The sequence below is a fragment of the Hemitrygon akajei genome, chromosome 13 (genome assembly GCF_048418815.1).
Source record: "Hemitrygon akajei chromosome 13, sHemAka1.3, whole genome shotgun sequence".
Taxonomy (NCBI): Eukaryota; Metazoa; Chordata; class Chondrichthyes; order Myliobatiformes; family Dasyatidae; genus Hemitrygon; species Hemitrygon akajei.
Genome location: NC_133136.1, coordinates 82,611,960 through 82,634,518, shown reverse-complemented (window position 1 = coordinate 82,634,518; position 22,559 = coordinate 82,611,960). Strand labels below are relative to the sequence as shown.

At 42.8% G+C, this 22,559-nt stretch overlaps 1 long non-coding RNA gene across 2 annotated transcripts in view; it reads right to left on the bottom strand.

Moving 5' to 3' along the window:
* Positions 1 to 7,018: 7,018 nt before the first annotated feature.
* Positions 7,019 to 22,559, bottom strand: part of LOC140738016 (uncharacterized) — a 105,764-nt gene continuing 90,223 nt past the window's right edge. For both annotated transcript variants that reach the window (XR_012101281.1, XR_012101282.1), the window contains exons 3-4: positions 8,903 to 8,950; positions 7,019 to 8,100 (exon numbers count right to left, since the gene is read on the bottom strand). This is a non-coding gene — a long non-coding RNA (uncharacterized lncRNA). The remainder of the gene's footprint in view (positions 8,101 to 8,902; positions 8,951 to 22,559) is intronic.

The window sequence follows — 22,559 nt, the reverse complement described above, 5'->3', positions numbered from 1 at the left end:
ACATCCAGAGAATTGGCCTCCACTACCTTCCGAGGCAGTGCATTCCAGACCCCCACAACTCTCTGGGAGAAGAAGTTTTTCCTTCACTCTGTCCTAAATGACCTACCCCTTATTCTCAAACCATGCCCTCTGGTACTGGACTCTCCCAGCATCTGGAACATATTTCCTGCCTCTATCTTGTCCAATCCTTTAATAATCTTATATGTTTCAATCAGATCCCCTCTCAATCTCCTTAATTCCAGCGTATACAAGCCCAGTCTCTCTAACCTCTCTGCATAAAACAGTCCAGACATCCCAGGAATTAACCTGGTGAATCTACGACATCAGGGATTACAGAATCAGAATCAGGTTTATTATTACTGGCATATGTCATGAAATTTGTTTACTTAGCAGCAGCAGTTCAATGCAATATACAATAAAGAAGAAAGAAAAAAATATAACGATACATAAATAAGTAAATTACAGTTATATGTATATTGAATAGATTAAACATGCAAAAAACAGAAATAATATATATTAAGAAGGTGATCTAGTGTTCAAGGGTTCAATGTCCACTTAGGAATCAGATGGCAGAGGGGAAGAGGCTGTTCCTGAATCGCTTCAGGCTTCTGTACCTCCTACCTGATGATAACAGTGAGAAAAGGCACGCCCTGGGTGTTGGAGTTCCTTACAAAAAGATGCTGCCTTTCTGAGACACTGCTCCTTGATGTGTCCTGAGTACTTTGTAGGCTAGTACCCAAGATGGAGCTGACTTTGCACTTCTTTCGGTCCTGTGCAGAAGCCCCCGCATACCAAACAGTGATGCAGCCTGTCAGAGTGCTCTCTACGGTACAACTATAGAAGTTTTGGAGTGTATTTGTTGACATGTCAAATCTCTTCAAACTCCTAATAAAGTATAGTTGCTGTCTTGCCTTCTTTATAACTGCATTGATGTGTTGGGACCAGGTCAGAGATCTTGACACCCAGGAACTTGAAACTGCTCACTCTCTCCACTTCTGATCCCTCTATGAGGATTGGTATATGTTCCTTCATCTTACCCTTCCTGAAGTCCACAATCAGCTCTTTTGTCTTACTGACGTTGAGTGCCAGGATGTTGTTGTGACACCACTCCACTAGTTGGTGTAAGTTGCTCCAGTATGCCCTCTCATCACCATCTGAGATTCTACCAACAATGGTGGAATCGTCATCAAATTTATAGATGGTATTTGAGCTATGCCTAGCCACACAGTCATGCGTATAGAGAGAATAGAACATTGGGCTAAGCACACACCCCTAAGGTGCACCAGTGTTGATCGTCAGTGAGGAGGAGATGTAATCACCAATCCGCACAGATTGCAGTTAGGAAGTTGAGGATAAAATTGCAGAGGGAGGTACAGAAGCCCAGGTCCTGTTGAATGTGGGTTTCAAGATCCTTTTCAAGGCTATCACCAATTGGATCAAGTCTGTTCAAGGACAAAAGATCCACTTGTACAAAACCAGTGCTGTACCTGGCAGGAAAATCTCCGACAGTTTTTGTGATGGTATTGGGTTTACTAATGACAAATTTCTAAAATCAAGTGAAGACCTTACACAATATCAGATATAAATAGCCATGAGTACTCTCACTAAAGGTAGGTTATATTGCAACTATTTAACTTTCTGAGACTAGTTCACCTCCCCATTTATTCTCCATGACGGGTTTAGCTGCCAATGCCCACTGTCTGAGTGATGGGTCATGTCTTCCTTGCAAAGAGAAGATACAGCTGACAAAGTAGTTTAAACACTTCATTTATTTTCAGTGATACACATTTAAATCCAAACAACATTCTTAAAGCACATTAAAACTCACAGAGGATTTCTATCTTAAACATTTCCAAATTATAAACCATTTCTAAAGCATGGGTACAATTCCTTTAAGCTAAAAGGACATAGCAACAATGTAGATGAACTAATCGTCCGTTGGAGAAACCAAAGCCAGAGAAATGGTTCTAGTTGTTCCTGAATTAATTTCATGTTTCTTGATATTCCTCACCCCATTCCTAATAAGCCTGAACTTATTGCATCGGCACCCACCACAAGCACTCAAGCGTGAGCAAATCAGCAGTAAAGACACAGACTTGCAGTACACCAAAGCCTACTTGTTCACACGATCTTTGACATACCACACACCACATCAGTAATTAGATCCAACTATTTACACAGATTAAGGGTGTGCACTCTAAATCAATAAGTGGGGAATAAAGAGCTTGCTCATCAAGTCTGGTCAGGCTGGATTGCCCACTCTCCGTTGTCTTGTTTATAGACTGCATAGAACCCTTTGCCAAATCCATTGGGAAGGATGTGGGCATCAAGAGGAGATGATGCCAGGCAATGGAAGAACTCAGATCAAAGCCTCCCTGTACACGTACAAGATCACCACATCTGCCTTGATGTATAGACATTCTGCAGACTGATTAGTATCTCTGGCCAGGTTGAGTTGGCAGAATCAAGGGCCAGAATTAACCATAAGATAAAACGAGGCCATGCTCTTCAGCAACTGTCCTCACCAGTCCACTGTCCGCTTCACCATCAAGTCTGACTACCTGAACGAGCTGAGGATCTGGTTCAGAGGTGCCGAGCAAATGGGCAACAGTAATGGAAAACCGGGATTGTGGCAGCATAGTATCCTGTCGGTTATCGGTAAAAACCTCAGCAGATGTGAAGTGCTCTCAGTCTAGCTGTAAATGTCAGTAGGTGTAGCCCATACCAGGGTCCTCTGTGATGCAGTGAGTCAAGCCACTTTCCATCGCAAATGGGGATCCAAAATGGAACGTGCCCAATGAGTCATGATGCACATAATCCAAGACAGCAGGGAGCAAAGAGTACTCAACATTTCCCTTGTCTCGATGGCCAGCTTTGTGTGTGGAAGCACTGAACAGTTCCCAGAAATGAAGCATACAAGCATCATGAGTCACTACATGCTGAGGTTCTACCTGTTCCTGTATGTAATGGAGTCTGGAAATGTTCTGTTCCATTAGCCATTGCTGCACTCTTGTCCTTTGTGTTCAAGGTTGTTCAGTAAAACGCCTTTGACCCACAAATCTGTCTGGCAGTGATCAGCATAGAACATCCTGCAGGCATTTTGGGAGAATGATACAATAGACAATAGACAATAGGTGCAGAAGTAGACCATTCAGCCCTTTGAGCCTGCACCGCCATTTTGAGATCATGGCTGATCAATTACTATCAATACCCAGTTCCTGCCTTGTCCCCATATCCCTTGATTCTCCTATCCATAAGATACCTATCTAGCTCCTTCTTGAAAGCATCCAGAGAATTGGCCTCCACTACCTACCGAGGCAGTGTATTCCAGACCCCCACAACTCTCTGGGAGAAGAAGTTTTTCCTTAACTCTGTCCTAAATGACCTACCCCTTATTCTCAAACCATGCCCTCTGGTACTGGACTCTCCCAGCATCTGGAACATATTTCCTGCCTCTATCTTGTCCAATCCCTTAATAATCTTATATGTTTCAATCAGATCCCCTCTCAATCTCCTTAATTCCAGCGTGTACAAGCCCAGTCTCTCTAACCTCTCTGTGTAAGACAGTCCAGACATCCCAGGAATTAACCTCGTGAATCTACGCTGCACTTCCTCTACAGCCAGGATGTCCTTCCTTAACCCTGGAGACCAAAACTGTACACAATACTCCAGGTGTGGTCTCACCAGGACTCTGTACAAATGCAAGAGGATTTCCTTGCTCTTGTACTCAATTCCCTTTGTAATAAAGGCCAACATTCCATTAGCTTTCTTCACTGCCTGCTGCACTTGCTCATTCACCTTTAGTGACTGATGAACAAGGACTCTGAGATCTCTTTGTATTTCTCCCTTACCCAACTCTACACCATTCAGATAATAATCTGCCTTCCTGTTCTTACTCCCAAAGTGGATAACCTCACACTTATTCACATTAAACGCCATCTGCCAAGTATCTGCCCACTCACCCAGCCTATCCAAGTCACCCTGAATTCTCCTAACATCCTCATCACATGTCACACTGCCACCCAGCTTAGTATCATCAGCAAATTTGCTGATGTTATTTTCTAGATAGATAGATAGATAGATATTTTATTCATCCCCATGGGGAAATTCAACTTTTTTTTCCAATGTCCCATACACTTGTTGTAGCAAAACTAATTACATACAATACTTAACTCAGTAAAAAATATGATATGCATCTAAATCACTATCTCAAAAAGCATTAATAATAGCTTTTAAAAAGTTCTTAAGTCCTGGCGGTTGAATTGTAAAGCCTATTGGCATTGGGGAGTATTGACCTCTTCATCCTGTCTGAGGAGCATTGCATCGATAGTAACCTGTCACTGAAACTGTTTCTCTGTCTCTGGATGGTGCTATGTAGAGGATGTTCAGAGTTTTCCATAATTGACCGTAGCCTACTCAGCGCCCTTCGCTCAGCTACCAATGTTAAACTCTCCAGTACTTTGCCCACGACAGAGCCCGCCTTCCTTACCAGCTTATTAAGATGTGAGGCGTCCCTCTTCTTAATGCTGCCTCCCCAACACGCCACCACAAAGAAGAGGGCGCTCTCCACAACTGACCTATAGAACATCTTCAGCATCTCGCTACAAACATTGAATGACGCCAACCTTCTAAGGAAGTACAGTCGACTCTGTGCCTTCCTGCACAAGGCATCTGTGTTGGCAGTCCAGTCTAGCTTCTCGTCTAACTGTACTCCCAGATACTTGTAGGTCTTAACCTGCTCCACACATTCTCCATTAATGATCACTGGCTCCATATGAGGCCTAGATCTCCTAAAGTCCACCACCATCTCCTTGGTCTTGGTGATATTGAGACGCAGGTAGTTTGAGTTGCACCATATCACAAAGTCCTGTATCAGTTTCCTATACTCCTCCTCCTATCCATTCCTGACACACCCCACTATGGCCATGTCATCAGCGAACTTCTGCACATGGCAGGACTCCGAGTTATATTGGAAGTCTGATGCCTTCATCCAAATCGTTAACGTAAATAGTAAACAGCTGTGGTCCCAATACCGAGCCCTGTGGCACCCCACTAGTCACCACCTGCCATTCCGAGAAACACCCATTCACCGCTACCCTTTGCTTTCTATCTGCCAACCAGTTTTCTATCCATGTCAATGCCTTCCCCCCGATGCCCTGAGCTTTGATTTTACCCACCAATCTTCTATGTGGGACCTTATCAAATGCCTTCTGAAAATCGAGGTACACTACATCCACTGGATCTCCCCCGTCTAACTTCCTGGTTACATCCTCGAAAAACTCCAACAGATTAGTCAAGCATGATTTACCCTTGGTAAATCCATGCTGGCTCGGCCCAATCCTATCACTGCTATCTAGATATGCCACTATTTCATCCTTAATAATGGACTCTAGCATCTTTCCCACCACCGATGTCAGGCTGACAACAGATAGTGCTCTGTTTTCTCCCTCCCTCCTTTCTTAAAAAGTGGGATAACATTAGCCATTCTCCAATCCTCAGGGACTGATCCTGAATCTAAGGAACATTGGAAAATGATTACCAATGCATCCGCAATTTCCAGGGCCACCTCCTTTAGTACCCTAGGGTGCAGACCATCTGGACCTGGGGATTTGTCAGCCTTCAGTCCCATCAGTCTTCGCATCACCGTTTCCTTCCGAATGTCAATCTGTTTCATTTCCTCTGTTACCCTATGTCCTTGGCCCATCCATACATCTGGGAGATTGCTTGTGTCTTCCTTAGTGAAAACAGATCTAAAGTACTCATTAAATTCTTCTGCCATTTCTCTGTTTCCCATGACAATTTCACCCAATTCATTCTTCAAGGGCCCAATGTTGTTCTTAACTATCTTCTTTCTCTTCACATACCTAAAATAGCTTTTGCTATCTTCCTTTATATTCCTGGCTAGCTTGCGTTCGTACCTCATTTTTTCTCCCCGTATTGTCTTTTTAGTTAAGTTCTGTTGTTCCTTAAACACTTCCCAATCATCTGTCCTCCCACTCACCTTAGCTCTGTCATATTTCCTTTTTTTTAATGCTATGCAATCTCTGACTTCCTTTGTCAACCACTGAGGCCCCTTTCCCCCCTTTGAATCCTTCCTTCTCTGGGGGATGAACTTATTTTGCACCTTGTGCATTATTCCCAAGAATACCTGCCATTGCTGTTCCACTGTCTTTTCTGCTGGGCTATCCGTCCAGTCAACTTTGGCCAGCTCCTCCCTCATGGCACCATAGTTTCCCCTGTTCATCTGCAACACCTCCGAGCTGCCCTTATCCTTCTCAAATTGCAGATAAAAGCTTATCATATTGTGATCACTACCTCCTAATGGCTCCTTTACTGCGAGATCGCTTATCAAATCCTGTTCATTACATAACATTAAATCCAGAATAGTCTTGTCCCTGGTTGGCTCTCGTACAAGCTGTTCCAAGAATGCATCCCGTAGGCACTCTACAAACTCCCTATCCTGTGGTCCAGCACCAACCTGATTCTCCCAGTTCACCTGCATGTTGAAATCCCCCATAACTACTGCGTCATTTGCCACATGCCAATGTTAACTCCCTATTCAACTTGCACCCAATATCCATGCTACTGTTTGGTGGCCTGTAGACAACACCCATTTGGGTCCTTTTGCCCTTACTGTTCCTTAGTTCTATCCACACAGACTCTACTTCTCCTGACCCTATGTCCCCCCTTGCAAAGGACTGAATCTCATTCCTCACCAACAAGGCCACCCCACCCCCTCTGCCCACATTTCTGTCCCTACGATAGCACGTATACCCTTGTACATTCATTTCCCAGGTCTGATCTCCCTGCAGCCATGTCTCCGTTATCCCAACAACATCATAGTTACCCATTCGCACCTGGGCTTCAAGCTCATCCGCCTTATTCCTGACACTTCGTGCATTCAGAAATAGAATTTTTAACCCATTTCTCCTCTCTCTGTTTGAATTGCTCCCTATTGTGCTTAACCCAGCTCCCCGAACTCCCATTGGGCTATACGCCCCTAGAGTTTTGAATACAATGGATTTCTGCGGTGATTTCGCAGGAAGACTATCAAAATCATCTGGCAGAACGCCTCATCGCTAGAATTCTCTAACAAGCACCAAGACCTGGTGGTGAATGAGGTTCTCTTTGCCCGATTCTTCCTGCACAGCTGGAGTTCTATCCCCGCTGCTTGCCATTCTCAGGACAACTCCAATGAGGACAAGGCAAGCATCCACCTCTTTGTGACTGTACTTTGGCAAAGGATGCAAGGGTCCTTGTTAAGGTTCATCCAGAGCAGCTACATAAAACAGGATCTACAGGCTCTTCCAGGAAAGAATTCCAAAACAAACGTAGAGTGCTGCTTGGGGAAAGCACACTTTGTTCTCCGTGAAACTTGTTGTTTTTCCTGTTCAATATAATGTCCGTAAGGGAATGCTGTCAACTGACACATTCCAGGCTACAAGCGTACGTACTGAAGCGTGCACTAAAGTGCACTGCAAAGACAATGTGAGGAAGGACTCCTCAAGGACTTTGTACCACTGGACGTTAAGGAGCTAAGGCCCTACATAGAAGCCTCTCAAACACTTGAAGTTTGTAATATTCCAGGAGGTCACATGGGTAACAACTGCACTCTGTACTACAAATGTACAGAACCAAAACCACAATAATCGTGTAGATTAAAAAAAAATCATGATATGAATGTAAAGAAATGATGTATGGGATTTGTATTTTTGTACCTATCTTTATGAATATTTTAAAATAAGTGTCCAATGTTCAATATACTGCAGGGCTCCTCCAGGGCAGTCCAGCCATCACACCAAATACAAAATGTGCTGCAATAAACTACAAAGTTTTCCGTCAAATCATGTAGCATCCTGACTTGGTCATAGACAGTCTTTCCTTTATTAGCACTGTATCAAAATAATGGACTCCTTAGCTTCCAGTGTCTTGGGTGTGTGTAGCCATACAGCAATGGTATAGCATCAGCTTCCCCAGGGCTGTTGAGAACGTGAAATAGATGCTAGGCTGCGGATGGTACTGTCATTCCTTGAATGAATAAGAAAGCATATTCATCCTTTTGGGTTTCGAATTGTTGAAAGATGGTCATTTCTAACAGGCCTACAAAAGAAAAACATTAGATTCCGTTGTGTATTTAATATTTCAGTAATATATAAGGAATATGATAAAAATATTGTTTGATTAAGCATTCTTTGATGTTTACATAATTCATTATGAGGTGTATTTAAAAGTATGTGAGTGGAATACGTCATTCTGGCACCACATCATATTTGAGTGCCTTACTAAAGTAAAACATTTATCCCTAGCTCCTGCGTTTTTCTTTCAATTAGTTTTGTTGTTACAAACCATATCTTGATTTTCCAGGCATAAACCCACCAGTAGCGATCTTTATACTCAAACATTTTGAGCTGATATACCTGAGTATTAGAAGATTCAGGGCAAATCATATGAACAGGTTAACAAGACAAAACGGTGAAAACTGAGAAATATTGCCCCTTACTTTACCTTTTTCACTGTTTTCAACAAGAAGTTTGTATTTTGTTCAGTTTTTATTGTTGTAATAAAGCCAAACTAATCATTGGAACTTTAAAACTGATGGAGTAAATGTGGTCGATTTGCTCTGTACTGGTATTGGCATCATACTTAAATTATCTTCAGTAATCTTCACTCATCCATCTAACTGTATTGTTTGAATTCCACATTGTTTCTACTTCGAGTATTATGACCATATAAAATATGATAGTTTTAACGGTAAGTATCGTTTCCCAAAACTTTATAACTATTACGATTATATTTTATACTATGGGCCCTTGTGTTTGCCTGATCTATATGGTTTGTGTCTCAAAAAACCATTGTGCAACATTAAGGCAACAATTTCAATGACAGCCCTAAAAAACCTCACCTGCTTTGTTTCCAATACTTGCAATACATGCTCCTTGGAAAATGGAACCTGGAGACAAAAAAAATACATGAATAGATAAGGCAAGTATTAACTGCTCAGTCAGCCTGTAGGGTAATGTAATAGGTGACAGCTGACACATATTGTTCATAATAGAAATCGTTCTATATAATTCACAAATCCCATCACTGAGTTGTGTTCACTTTAAGAGATAATGACATCAGTGGAAGGTGAATGTATTTTTTGATTTGTTCAAAATGGAAAGGTTGTGACTTTTGTTAAGCACATAAGATTACTTCCGCATATTTTATTGACAAACTCCTACAATCCTGCATGCAAACATTTAACAAGAAAATGCAAAAATACTTAGCAGATTAGTCAGCACTCGAAGGAGGAAATAGTTTAGGTCAAAAGCTTTCCATTGGAAAGAAAATGGGGACTATGTAGGAGGGAAGCATTTGTTTGCTCTTGGAATAGGTTAAAAGATCAACTTAACATTGTGGGCTGGAGGGTTAGTACAGTACTGTGCTGTACTGTTCTATATTCTATAAACATGAAGATGAGAATTGTAAAACAAACCATAAGAGGACAGGCAGCCAATGTACCTGAGAGGCTCATAGTAGGAGAATGGAACTTGCTGTAAGCCAGAGTACGGGCAGCACGATTTGGTTTTTAGGATGGAAGATATGAGTTTATCCAAGAAAACTATGGAGTGGTTGAGGAGAGATTAAAAAAACACAGATGGACTGAAGCAGGAATGTAAACATATAATATTGGAGAGTGGGAAGCTATAGTAGACTGGATCACTGGGCCTTAGCCACTTCAGACCATTCCCATTCCTCTATGGAATAATATTCCTGGTGATCTTTTCTACGCTGTAGTAATTATTTTGACATATGTTAAAAAACTGATACATGGAGCCTGGATAATGTCCTGGAATATAAATTTAAATGAATAAATTCTCAATACTGCACATGTAACCCAATGGCTAAAATATATCTCAAAATCAACATAAGCAGAGACCAACATCTTCAGTAAAAGTAGCAGCTAAATTATTTTCTTGACAGATCAGCTCCCCATGGTTACAGATAATTAGAAACTTCACCCATTCTTTTTAGCTGTTAATACTATATTATCTCAATGATTTTATCAAGAATGTGAACAATTGCTTTGACTTTCCACAGTGACTCTTTAAACAAATACTTGCCATCCTAGTTTAAAATACCTGACTAACAGTATAGACATAAACATGAGAAAGTCTGCAGATGCTGGAATTCCAGAGCAACACACAGAAAATGCTGGAGGGACTCAGCAGATCAGGCAGTGTCTATGGAAATGAATAAACGTGGTCAGACTTGAGTGGAGCACCAACATGGAGGCTGTGTACAAGAAGGGCCAGAGTCACCTCTACTTCCTGAGGAGACTGAGGTCCTTTGGAGTATGCAGGTCTCTACTTCACATGTTCTACCAGTCTATTGTCACCAGTACAATCTTCTATGCGGTGGTGTGCTGGGGCAATGGCATCAACACGGGTGATGCCAATAGGCTCAATAAACCAATTAGAAAGATTGATTCTGTTATAGGAGTCAAATTGGACACACTGGAGACTGCGATAGAATAAAGGACCCTATGGAAAATGCTGGCACTTCTGGACAATGTTTCTCACCCTCTGCATGCCATCTTGGCCGAACAAAGGAGAACATTTAGTAATAGACTAAGACATCGGCACTGCTCCAAACAGCAATATATGAGGTCATTCTTACCCTCGGCCACTAGGCTCTATAATGAATCAACCTCTAGCCAGGGAAATGATGACCCCCTCCTGTCAGACTGCTTGAAGTAACTTATTTTTTATTCTTTCTTACTTCTCTTCTAATATTTGTATATCTGTGTACATGTAATGCTACTGTGGCACTGTAATTTCCTTTGGAATCAATAAAGTATCTATCTATCTATCTGTGTATCTGAACAGTCAATATTTTGAGTCGTCTGTACATATGTACAAAATCCAATAAATATTATTAAATTCAAATGAGAAACAGTCTTCAAAAAGAACCTGTTTTCATGTTACCTCTCCACAATAACCACACACCATTATCTGATAAGAACACAGGCTGCCAGTTTCACTGTTACAGGCCATCTATGAAAGTCGCTTTGGAAATTAATGAGCAATCACGTCCACTGATATTTGTGCAAAGAAACCCTATCAAATAATGTAATATCCATTGTTGGGTGATGGGGTTGAGATACATTTCCACCAAAGGAGGTGTAAGGCACTCTTTTCCACTGCTAGCCTGCAAGTCACCCTCGGGCAAGTTGTAGCTTAGTCCCCTCTCCCCCAATCAAAGACACGTGAAACCATGGGAGCAGGTGGTGGATGGTCGTATGAGCAGCTGGGGCATATCACGTCCTGGTTATGCGAACACTGACACCAGGCAGACAGTCTCTAAAGAGTATTGATAATGGCTGGGCTCACCTGTCTTGTAAAGGCACTGCCCTGAAGAAGACAATCACAAACCAGGAACAATTATGGTCATGAGACCATGATCACCCACATCATAATACACGGCACATGATGGTGACGATGATGTGGAATAGCTACTGATACTTCAAGCTCATCAAAACCAGCAACCACTTGTGGTTCATTGTGATTCTGGACAATTTTAACTAGGCAGGGGGAGACAGGAAATGCTTCTGTTAATTGGCTTTCATCAACACCATTCATTACAATACCGTGGTGCGTGGTTACTATATAGAGTAATTTTGTGCATTTTCCTAATTATAGATCAAATTAGAATATGCACATTCTTAAAAATGGAACCCACTAATAACCCAGGAATGGCCTCTACTCATTATCCATCCCTGAACCATTTTTTTTTGGGAGAAGTACCTTATGCAACTAAAATGTTCTGGTTCACACTCAAGACTTAAGCTTCGCCATAAGAGCCCCAGATTATGAATGATTGTTGGTACCATTAACAAAATTGGGTGACATGATGGTAAGTGGCTTTTAGCACCCCTAATAGAGAAGAGGTTTCAACATCCCTGCCAATAGAAGTAAATATACTCCCAGCAAGCCGGTGACACCAATGGGATGTGACTCCAAGCTATCAGTCTACAGCCTGACCAAGAATGTTTCATTTTCTACCTCAGCGGAGCTATAGAAAAGATTTCAATGGTCAGTCCACCATTCAGCTGTAAATTCTAAAAGCAATCCCACTCTAGAAGTTAAAAGAGCAAACCAACATTTATCCAGCATTTTACACCCACTGATCCTGCTAATGACTCCTGTCTAAAGAAAGTATTTTAATGCTGTATTAAATAATATTCTGACTGATAGGTCATTCTTTCTACAAACTCATGGTTAAAATGCAAGGGGGATGGATTTCTACTCATTTCTCACACATTCTAAAGTGGGAGAAGTTATTGGGAGTTTCTATTAACAATGGGAGGTTTCACTTCACAGTCGAGCTGTTGTTTTCTACCATGTTAAGTTGACATGCCTTGACGAAATACCATTGCCATTTTCTTTGCAATATGTCTGCTGATCCAGTTAGTGATGCTTATGTGTGGAATTCACAAGAAACCCAGCCACATCTCGGAACCGACTTCCTCAATTGAAACTGAAGGTGACTGGAAGAGAATTGTAACGTCTCTCATCTGGTGACACAGCAGGATCCCAACCAGGGAAGCGGACTCGATCAGCTAATCCCCGTACACAAGCCGGTTTAATAATCCACTATTAACCTTTAATGGCCTCGTGTAAATTCTTCCTGAGCATTGAACAATACTAGGAACAGCCTGTTTGTTTACTGGCATAAATAAATTGGAAAGCACGCAAGCGTGATATTAGATTTGAATCCATTTGCAGATTTGTTTTCTTGTTAGAGGCTGGGGAGCTATTTTTTATCTGTGCCTGTCAGAAATTGCACACAATAGATAAAGCAGGTTAACAAGCAGCAAAGATGATCATATCAGAATACAAGAGTTTTCAAAGAGAAATGGTGAGTAAATTGATTCAATCCGATTTTTCCTATTACCCTTCCACCTTTCTCCATTGTTCTGAGCACACATGCAGAGAAATTTAATAAGCAAGCCCCAGTCTGACAAATGTCCTACCAAGTCTTGTAAATCAACAGCTATCTTGGCCACCCCATTCAAGGTCTGTCTGCTGTCATCAGCAGTTTTAATTTGTATTGATTTTTCAAATGAAAAGACAAATGGAGTGAAAACAGAACAGACTGCCCACCTGTTTTATACTTAATGCAAAAGTCAGGGTCTATTCTGCGTACTGAGCTATAATCACAAGCATAAAGTGCTGATTAATGAGGTTAGGGGCTGCATTCCCTTCTCCACATTCTAAAAAGCAGCCCACATTTTTGGCACGCTGTTGTTGGAAAATCTCTGGCTTGTTGTCTATCATACTCAACCTGTTCAATGAAAGTATCACGTTGGAAAGCTAACACTATTCTGATTAAAGATTAGTTTTAAACTTCCTGGTGATCACTTCCATGAGCTTTTCCAACCTGTCCCACCCTATCCCCTTTCTGTTCTTTTCTTGTTATGACATCCCTTCAAAGCATTGTTTACTTCCCCCCCCTCTTCTCTTGTTAATCTTACCATCCCCTCCTTTTACTCCCTCACGGTCTCCCTTCCACTTCCACATCACTCATCTTCAGTTTCCTTCCTCTTGATCCTCCCATTTTTATATATATCTCCTCCACACACAATTTTGATAGAAGGCCATTCAACCTGAAATTGTTGTTTTCTCTCTTCAGAGAAGCTTCCTGATCTGCAGACTATTTCCAAAATTTTTTAAAATTCTGAGTTCCAGATTTAGGCGAGAAATAATGCCTTAACTATAGGCTATTTGCCAAAGAATATCCTTTAGCTCACAGCTGCTATGACACCTGGTATCTCTGCCATATAGTTCTGGACTCCGTGCACCTTTGCCTCTATAACTGCTGTTTCATTATAAGGCCCAGATTGTTCTGAGGCCTTTCTATCTGCAGGCCCGTTTGTCTTCTCATATACTAGGTTAGTGGTCGCCAACCCGATCGCAGTCGACTAGTCAATCTTTGAGACTTTCCCAGTAGATCCCGAAAAAAAATGAAAAATAAATACACAAATACTGTTGAGAGATCGTTTCCGGGTTGCGGGGTTTTAGTTCCATTCTTTCTGTCCAGTGCGCCTGCGTGTAGCTCCCCTGCCATGCACTGCAGTGTACTTTAGTGTCCCCAACCACCGGGCCGCGAGGAAACGATATGAGTCAGCTGCACCTTTCCTCATTCCTTGTCACGCCCACTGTTGAACTTGAATACACACGAGGTCATTACTCAAGCATTTGTCGGCTGATAGATGCTACAAGGGGGGTGAACGTGCGCCCTGTCGCACTCCTCGCTCCGTCGGTCACTCTCTCCGGATTGCGACCGCCTCGGCCCCGGCCCGGGAACAGCCGCACCTGGCCAAGGCGGCTGGCGGTGGGCAGGCGGGAGGCTGGAGCTCAGGCCCAGAGGCTGTGTAATGAGGCAATGAAGCCCTCAAAACTGCTTCGGCACCTTGAGTCCAAGCACCCTGCACTTAAAGACAAACCCATTGAGTTTTTTTCCAGCGGAAAAAACGTGAGCAAGTGGGACAGCAGCTGAGAGCCACATGAACTAAATTGCGGAATAGACTGGACATAAGGAACCTGCTTTGAGTATTGCTGTATTCCGGTCATGTTTAACATCCCCCCCCCACTCCATCGGCCGGTCCACGGTGCAAAAAAAAGGGTGACCCCTGGTGTTTATACATTATTTCTACTTCTGGGTTGTGGGGTTTTACTTCCGGTCTTTTCTGCCCTGGTGCACATGCGTGTAACTAATCAATTTGGAGTTGATCTTGCCTTTCGCTAAAGCCAAGGTAGGGGATCTTGGGCTTAAAAAGGTTGGTGACCACTATACTAGGTGTTTTGGGGAGTTGAATACTCAGGTTTCTTGTCCTACTCTTCTGCATTCGGTGAGGAACTTGGCAGCTTCTTTGTGGAGGAGCCCAAGAAATCTGGCACAGAACATGGTGAAGAGACATGGCATATTGAACGAGCAGGAATTAAGCAAAACTTGTGCTTTGATAGAGAGCAGGAGGTGGCAAGTGATGAAATTTGGTGCAGAGTTTCAGCCCAAAACATCAATAACTCCACCTCCCCCCACGCTCTCCCCCACCTCACAGATGGTGCATGACTTGCTGAGTTCCTCCAGCAGGTTATTTACTGCTGTTCTGATTATACTTGCACCTCTGCTCTCTGTTCAATCATGCCACTATGAGGCATAGACCAGAAGAAAAAAAATTCCTTTCTCTGTGTAGCCTTGTGAAGAATGTTTTCTATAAACACTTATTTATTCTCTCTCACATGCTTCATCAATTCCCCCAAAAACCACCAGGTTATTTTCAGCGGCCAGACAATCTGCACTGTGTCCTTGGGATATGGGTGGAATCCAAGGCATCCCAACTATCACCGGGACAACGTGCAAACTCCACGCAGACAGCAAGATCAAGATCAGGATGGAGCACGAGTACCTGGAGCAGTGTGCAGCAGTCCCACACTGCATCACAACACCACCTAAACTGCATGTTATTTTCTTAATATATACGTACATTAATAGGAAGATGACAAAACAATACATGATAACACTGCATAGCCAATTTGTTGCTTCCTCAGAAATTTCTTTTGTTATGATAGACTGGTTGAAGCTGAACACAAATATAATTTCAGACTACTTGAATTACGTCGGAATTTGGAGAAACAAGAAATTAACTTTTATTGAATATAATGCGTTTGATTGCATAACAGTGCTGATGCTTTGCAATAGTTCAACTAAGCAAAATATGTTTTGTTGATGGTTTTCATTTGTATTCAGTGTCTGAGGCTTCTCACTTAAGTGTCCAACACTAATCAGCCAGCATTGAGGGTCTCCAGCTACCCTGATACCGTATCTCCATGACCGCAACGTCCTGGTGAAACCTTTCCCCACGCTGGCCATTGTGATGCACCATCAATAACTTTCGGAGACGTGAGGCAAGATATAGGCTTTTATTAGCTGGAAGAAAGAACAAGCAGCAATTGACCACCACACTACATCCTGGAGACTGAGACCGGGCTGTGCCTCCAATCGCCTTTATACCGGGGTCTGTGGGAGGAGCCACGGTTAGTGGGAGGAGCCACAGGAGCAGTCAGCCGGGGGGGGCGTGTCCAGACAGGTATATGTAGTTCACCACATTCACCCCCCCTTTGTTTTAAAAGAGAGTCCCCATGTGGCGAAGTTTCTTACAAGCATATTTACAGGTTAAGTCTATCAGGTGGTTGAATCTGTCGCTGCGATCTACGTAGCACCGGCTGTGATTGCACAGGTGCCGGTGGTGATTGCACCAGAGATGGTGGTTGTGCTGGTTCCGGCCTGACTGGAGGTGTCAGCCCACTAGGCATCAGTGATCCCTCATGCGTGTGCGAGGCGCCTGGTATATGCGCGTGCGAGACGTCCGGTATAGGAGTGTCGTGAGGAGTCTGTGTAGGGCTTGGTGTGCGCGGTGTCACCTCGGGTACAGGGTTCATAGTTACCGTGGAGTGTTCGGGGTAGTGGTCTGCTGCTCCTGCGGGCGCCAGGTTGTGGATGGAGACTGTGTCCTCCCGCCCATCAGGTAAGACCACGTAGGCATACTGGGGGTTCGCATGTAGTAGGTGAACCCTCTCAACCAGCGGGGAGTATTTATTGCTCCTCGCATGTTTCCGGAGCAGCGCTGGCCCTGGGGATGTCAGCCAAGTCGGTAGGGTGGTCCCAGTGGCAGACTTCCTGGGAAAAGAAAATAGGTGCTCATGAGGGGTGGCATTGGTGGACGTACATAACAGGGAGCAGATAGAGTGGAGTGCCTCGGGGAGGACCTCCTGCCATTGAGAGACCGGCAACCCTTTTGACTTAAGGGCTAAAAGTGTGGCCTTCCACACATTCTCCCTCTCTACCTGTCCATTTCCCCGGGGATTATAGCTCGTGGTCCTACTAGTAGCAATGCCCCTAGCCAGCAGGTACTGGCGCAGCTCGTCACTCATAAAGGAGGACCCTCTATCACTGTGGATATAGCAGGGATATCCGAACAGAGTGAAGAGCTGGCACAGGGCTTTTATGACGGACGTGGCAGTGGTGTCGGGGCAGGGGATGGCAAAGGGGAACCGTGAGTACTCATCAATAATGTTGAGGAAGTAGACATTGCGGTCGGTGGAGGGAAGGGGGCCCTTAAAGTCAACACTCAGTCACTCAAAGGGGCGGGTGGCCTTGATAAGTTGCGCCTTTTCAGGATGGTAGAAGTGTGGTTTGCACTCAGCGCAGACTTGGCAGTCCCTGGTCATCGTCCTGATGTCCTCAAGGGGGTACGGCAGGTTCCGGGCTTTCATGAAATGGTAAAATCGGGTGACCCCCAGTTGACAAAGATCTGCATGGAGGGCGTATAGCTGGTCGAGCTGTGCGCTGGCACACGCTCCCCGTGATAGGGCATCAGGGGGCTCATTGAGCCTTCCAGGCCGGTACAGGATATCATAGGTTTGCAGGAAAGAAGTCTAAATGGGAATGCAGATAATGAATCTTTAGTGGCGTGTTGTAATCCATGGTGTTGTATGCTTCAAGCATGTAGTTAACTAGCGGCATGCTATTTGTTGCTCTGTAGTTGCCAAAAAACTCTCAACAACATCGTTGAAATCCTTCCATGCAATTTTCTTCGGTTCCATTAGAAGTTCTTCAAATTGCCTGCCACTGATGACCTGTTTGATAGGTGGACCAACAAGAGTACCTTCCTTAATCTTGGCATCAGTTACCCTGACTTGAATTATGAATTGAAATAACAAATATAGGCGATCTCAAATAACGGTGCATGATAGGTTAATTTCACGGTGATTTTCATGATCGGCAGCCCAAAATTCATAAGCCACACTGAAAGTATTCATGAAGCAAAATCTTTGTTGTTGAGTGTAATTTATGTTGTTTTGTTTATTTATTTAGAGATACAGGGCAGAACAGGTCCTTCTGACCCAATGAGCTATGCCACCCAGCAGCCCACCTATATTGAACTTTGAACTAATCACAGGGCAATTTACAATGGTCAATTAACTGACTAACTGGCACATCTTTGGACTGTAGTTGGAAACTGGAGCTCCCAGAGGGACTCCCCTGCAGTCATGGGGAGAATGTGCAAGCACCTTATAGTTAGTGCCAGTATTAAACTCTGAACTGCAGCACCCTGAGCTGAATAACCATGGTGTCCCTACTGTTTTGTTAATTATTTTACCTTTCTTTCTGGTTTTACTCTATTGCGATCAATATTTCATACTTTTTGTAACTTTTTGAATACTGATGACAGAAAAATAAGACAAATTCCAAAGCAAGCCTTTTAAACAAACTATCAGTGGATTTACTCAGAAAATCGGAATCCTGTTCTTACAACAGGTAACCAAGCAACGTTTTCCAAGAATTTACTCAAAGCTATACAAAAATTGACCTGGATTCATTATCAAATTTGAAAAGATAATTTACTTTTTTGGGTCCAGAATTTCAAGAGAAACAATTGCCAGCATTGTCACACCAAGTTTTTCAATCTCATTTTCTTGCTAATCCTACTTAGATGAAAACACCTTACACTAGGGAGTAATTGTTGAAAAGTTCAACAACATAGACCAGGAACTTGCAATAAATCATTCATTAAGGACAATCTCAGAAACTTTCTTCCTACTTGCAGGTAGTTAATTAGTGCTGTACTCGCTACAATCTACTCCCTAAAGAATTATTAATTGAAAATTCCTTTTTGCACTGAGAAGAGCTGAGGAACTGACCGCATCAGTGCGCAAAAGGTTGCATAAGGAATAAAATTACTTCAGCTATTTCAATTGGCAGCCCATATTTTATCCTTTCCATGGATGAGTAGATGAGGCCAAAAAAGTAGATGTACAGGCAAAAACAGTCTGTGCCCAAGGGGTGGAGATTATCAGCACTGACAATGAGAGTTTGGCGATTACACTCACACAAATGATGTTGCATGAGGTTGTTACAAGAGTGTATCCATCGAACATACCAGGTCACCAACCTAACGCATAGCTGGTATGCGTGTGTCACCTCTGCCACACACATTCAGCATTCAATATGACATTTGAAAGTGCTTGCCATATCTGAGTCTGCAGGAAACTAACACGAGGAAGCAACCTACCTTTCAAGAGTTATTTAGATAAAGGCATCACCGGGGAAGCTGCCACTTACTTTCCTTCTCCACCTGAGGAGGAGATGATCAGCTGCAGCCACTAGCCTGCTAGACTTGTTTACCCCTTATTCCAGGAGCACCGGATGAATGAAGCCATACATGCTAAGCTAGAGCACATGAAGGATCTGCTAGAATAGACCTGAATTCTACCTTGGAATTATTAAATACTATTAGAAGTTTGAAGTCACTTTGGGTGCTGGGAAAGTGGTGAATTAAGTGACCAATAAAAGTTTGGGGAGGAGGACTGGTGGAGGCAGGCTGTCCCTTATATCTAGGAATATTGTTTGATTTTCCTAAAATGCATCATTGCTCTTGGGCATCCATCTGGGTTTATCGGTAGGAGGCTTGCTGTTGGGGTTGGCATGCTCTGACTTCTGACCACAGGGCCATCTGAAGTGTCTCCCTGAGTGAACAAAGTCATGCTACTCCATTACAAATGTTTAAAAATGATAAGTTTGATAGCCCCTGGCACTATCATTGTTATCGTCAAAATCACATTAGTGCCCTCATTCCAGGAAACCGCACAATATTACCGTCAGTTTTATGATCCTCACCCTTTGGATCAGATATCCTGAAATTATGTCAATGGCTTTTTCTGCAACAAACAGAAATATTAGACATCTACTTAAAGCACTTTTAACTAATAAAATTGGTATTTTGTAGAGCATGCCGAGATTAAGTTAACACTGTCCTGAGTTTATTCAACTACATACATCCACAGCAGAGAGGTCTCCATATCAAATAGAGTAATAAAGTTTTCAACTTGTAAATCCCATCAAGCCCTTGCAGGTATGGTGGGCCTGCATTGGAAGAGAGTGATATTTATGACCCACTGCCCTAAATAGGAAATGGGTTACAACTGTATTGGATTAAGGATAGCAGCATGGCACAGCTGCTGCTTCCCATTCTCAATAACCTGTATCAAAACTGGACTAAGGAGTCTGCATGTTCTCCCCTTGACTGTGTGGCTTTCCTCCAGGTGCTCCAGTTTCCCCCCACATCCCCAAAGCATGCTGATTGCAGGTTAATTGACCACTCTTCATCTGTAGGTGAGTGGTAGAACATGGTTTAAGGTGGGTCAATGTGGGGAAAATGAAGTGTGTTCAGGGTCACATTAATATAAAACCGGGTGGTGATGATTGGCATAATTGGTGAGTTTAAGCCTGTTTCAGTGCTGCATCTTTGACACTGGTGATAGAGATTCATTGAATCTATAACTCAATGGTTGTAACCACTGATTGATTCAGTGGTGAAAACAAAGAAAAGAAAATATCAAGCTACAAATTGTTATGCTAATTTGAGGTAACATAAAGCATAACAACCAAGCTGACTTCCCTTTATGAAGATAGGCCAACATGGCTGAGCCAGCAGGTGCCTGTTTTATATAGGGACTGATTTACCGACACACTGTGCAGCTGCTCTGATTGTATTATGATCTGATCACTTCACTTTAATCATTTTCAGAGCTTTAATGAGCCAAATGAACATGGGGTGTATACGTTTTCTTATCCGGGCCTGAGATTTCCGTGTCTGCCAATCTGGGTCACTTAAGCCCAATGTGCAATGAGCAATCAGCACCAGGCACCGCATGTCTAATTCCATTGACGTGTTTCACCATATTCTGCCAGCTTTGGCAATATGTTTCAGATCTGTGCATTTTCCAGCAGAATCTGCACATTTATGATTCGCATGAAAGCAGTATTCCTAGCAAATGCTGGCATGGCCTGGACACCCAAGCAACATGCCAACAACTCAGGTAATCAATCCAAATCAAAAATAATTCTTTGGCATCAGTCTGCTGCCGTGTTCAAAAAGAACTGGCTGTGGAACTTCATAATCTGTGAAAAGTTGAGCAAGAAATGAGCAGAAAAATGAAGGAGATACATTCCTGTCATCGGTGATGGAGTGATCATACAGCAGTCAATCTGTAAAGCCTGTATCTGCAGATGAAGTGCATTGATTGTTTTTTTTTTACAGAGGGAAAGTGGCAATTGAATTGATTCACTTCCATCTTCATTTGCACTTATTCTCCTGAGGTTCAGCTGATCAAGATGGAATGAAATACTATTTTTGACTCAACTTTTATGTGAAGAATCTGAATATTATTTTGACAATTCAACTCAATATTACTTGGAGCTTATAAAGGTTTTTGTTCTTTAGAGCTTTAGTTCTATTTGTAATTGAGAAAATTATATTTTTCAGTAAACAAATTACAATGTAATTATATAGGATTATGCAGAATTGAGAGTTATATTTTTCTCTGGATTTAATCTGAATAACAACACAACCCTAAATTTTAGGGAGCTTTCCTTGTTCCTTGAAAGGACAGCGATTTGTGTTAAGTTTTTTTTGGTGGAGACTAAGATTTATCCATTGGACAATAAATTAATTGTACATTGTTCCCTGGGAAGTCAGACTGTGATTTTTGAGTGGCTGTAAACAGTGAAATTTCAAATAAGTTCTTCCAGTCTGTCATTGAGATTGATAAAAGCTCCATTAAAATGCCAAAACCAGCTGTTTTCAACATTTCCTTTGGTGTTTCTAACTGTTGAGAATGCTGAACACATTGCCACTGCACTGTTTTCTCCTCTTTTACAGGATACTTTGTTTACAAGAAGATGAAGAACAATACCTTAAAGCAACCTAATATCTACTCATGTGGAAATATTCCATGGGGCTGTCACCAAAAATGTGCTTTCAATGTCTTCCTGATCAAAGAGCAGCAATTCTCTTGACATCTCTCTGGCACTTCTCAATAAAAAGCAGAGTATTGACCAACTGCCAATCAAATCCTCATTTTTTTCCATTCCCAAATGTCCAGTGTACACACCAGTACTTGCTTTGTCCTCGTTTTCTACAACATTCTGTGTCCAGTTCTTCTGCCATTCTCTGCTATGTTTATAGCTGGTAAGAAGCTGTTCACTCAGACGCGGCCAACCAAAGGTGTTTTTGTCCTTCTTAAACCCTGTTTATGATCACAAGACACTGCTGGACATCAAGTACTGAAGGTCTATCCCATCAGTAAGTTGTGTATTGGTGGAAGAGCTGGACTTGGTGCAGACCGCATTGCTACAGAACACCATTGGTGTTGATACGCAAAGGTGCGAGTGATTGCCTAGGCCATTTTTCTTGCAATCGCAAGACCCTGTTGGACATTGGTAATGTAAAGTACTGCAAGTCTGGTTCACTGGTTTATTGAGAAGACCGACAGCGGGGAAGCTGTGTGGCCTTGGTTGTAGCGAGAACGAGGCTCCGTGTTACGTGTTCGCCAGTTGCGGCAGACCAGGAGGGGAGATGCTGGATGTGGTGTGGTGCGGTGTCCGTGCTCGATTGGGGCTGGCCTCTCCCATTGGTGCTGCCCTCCAGTGTTTGCTCTGTGAAAGACAAG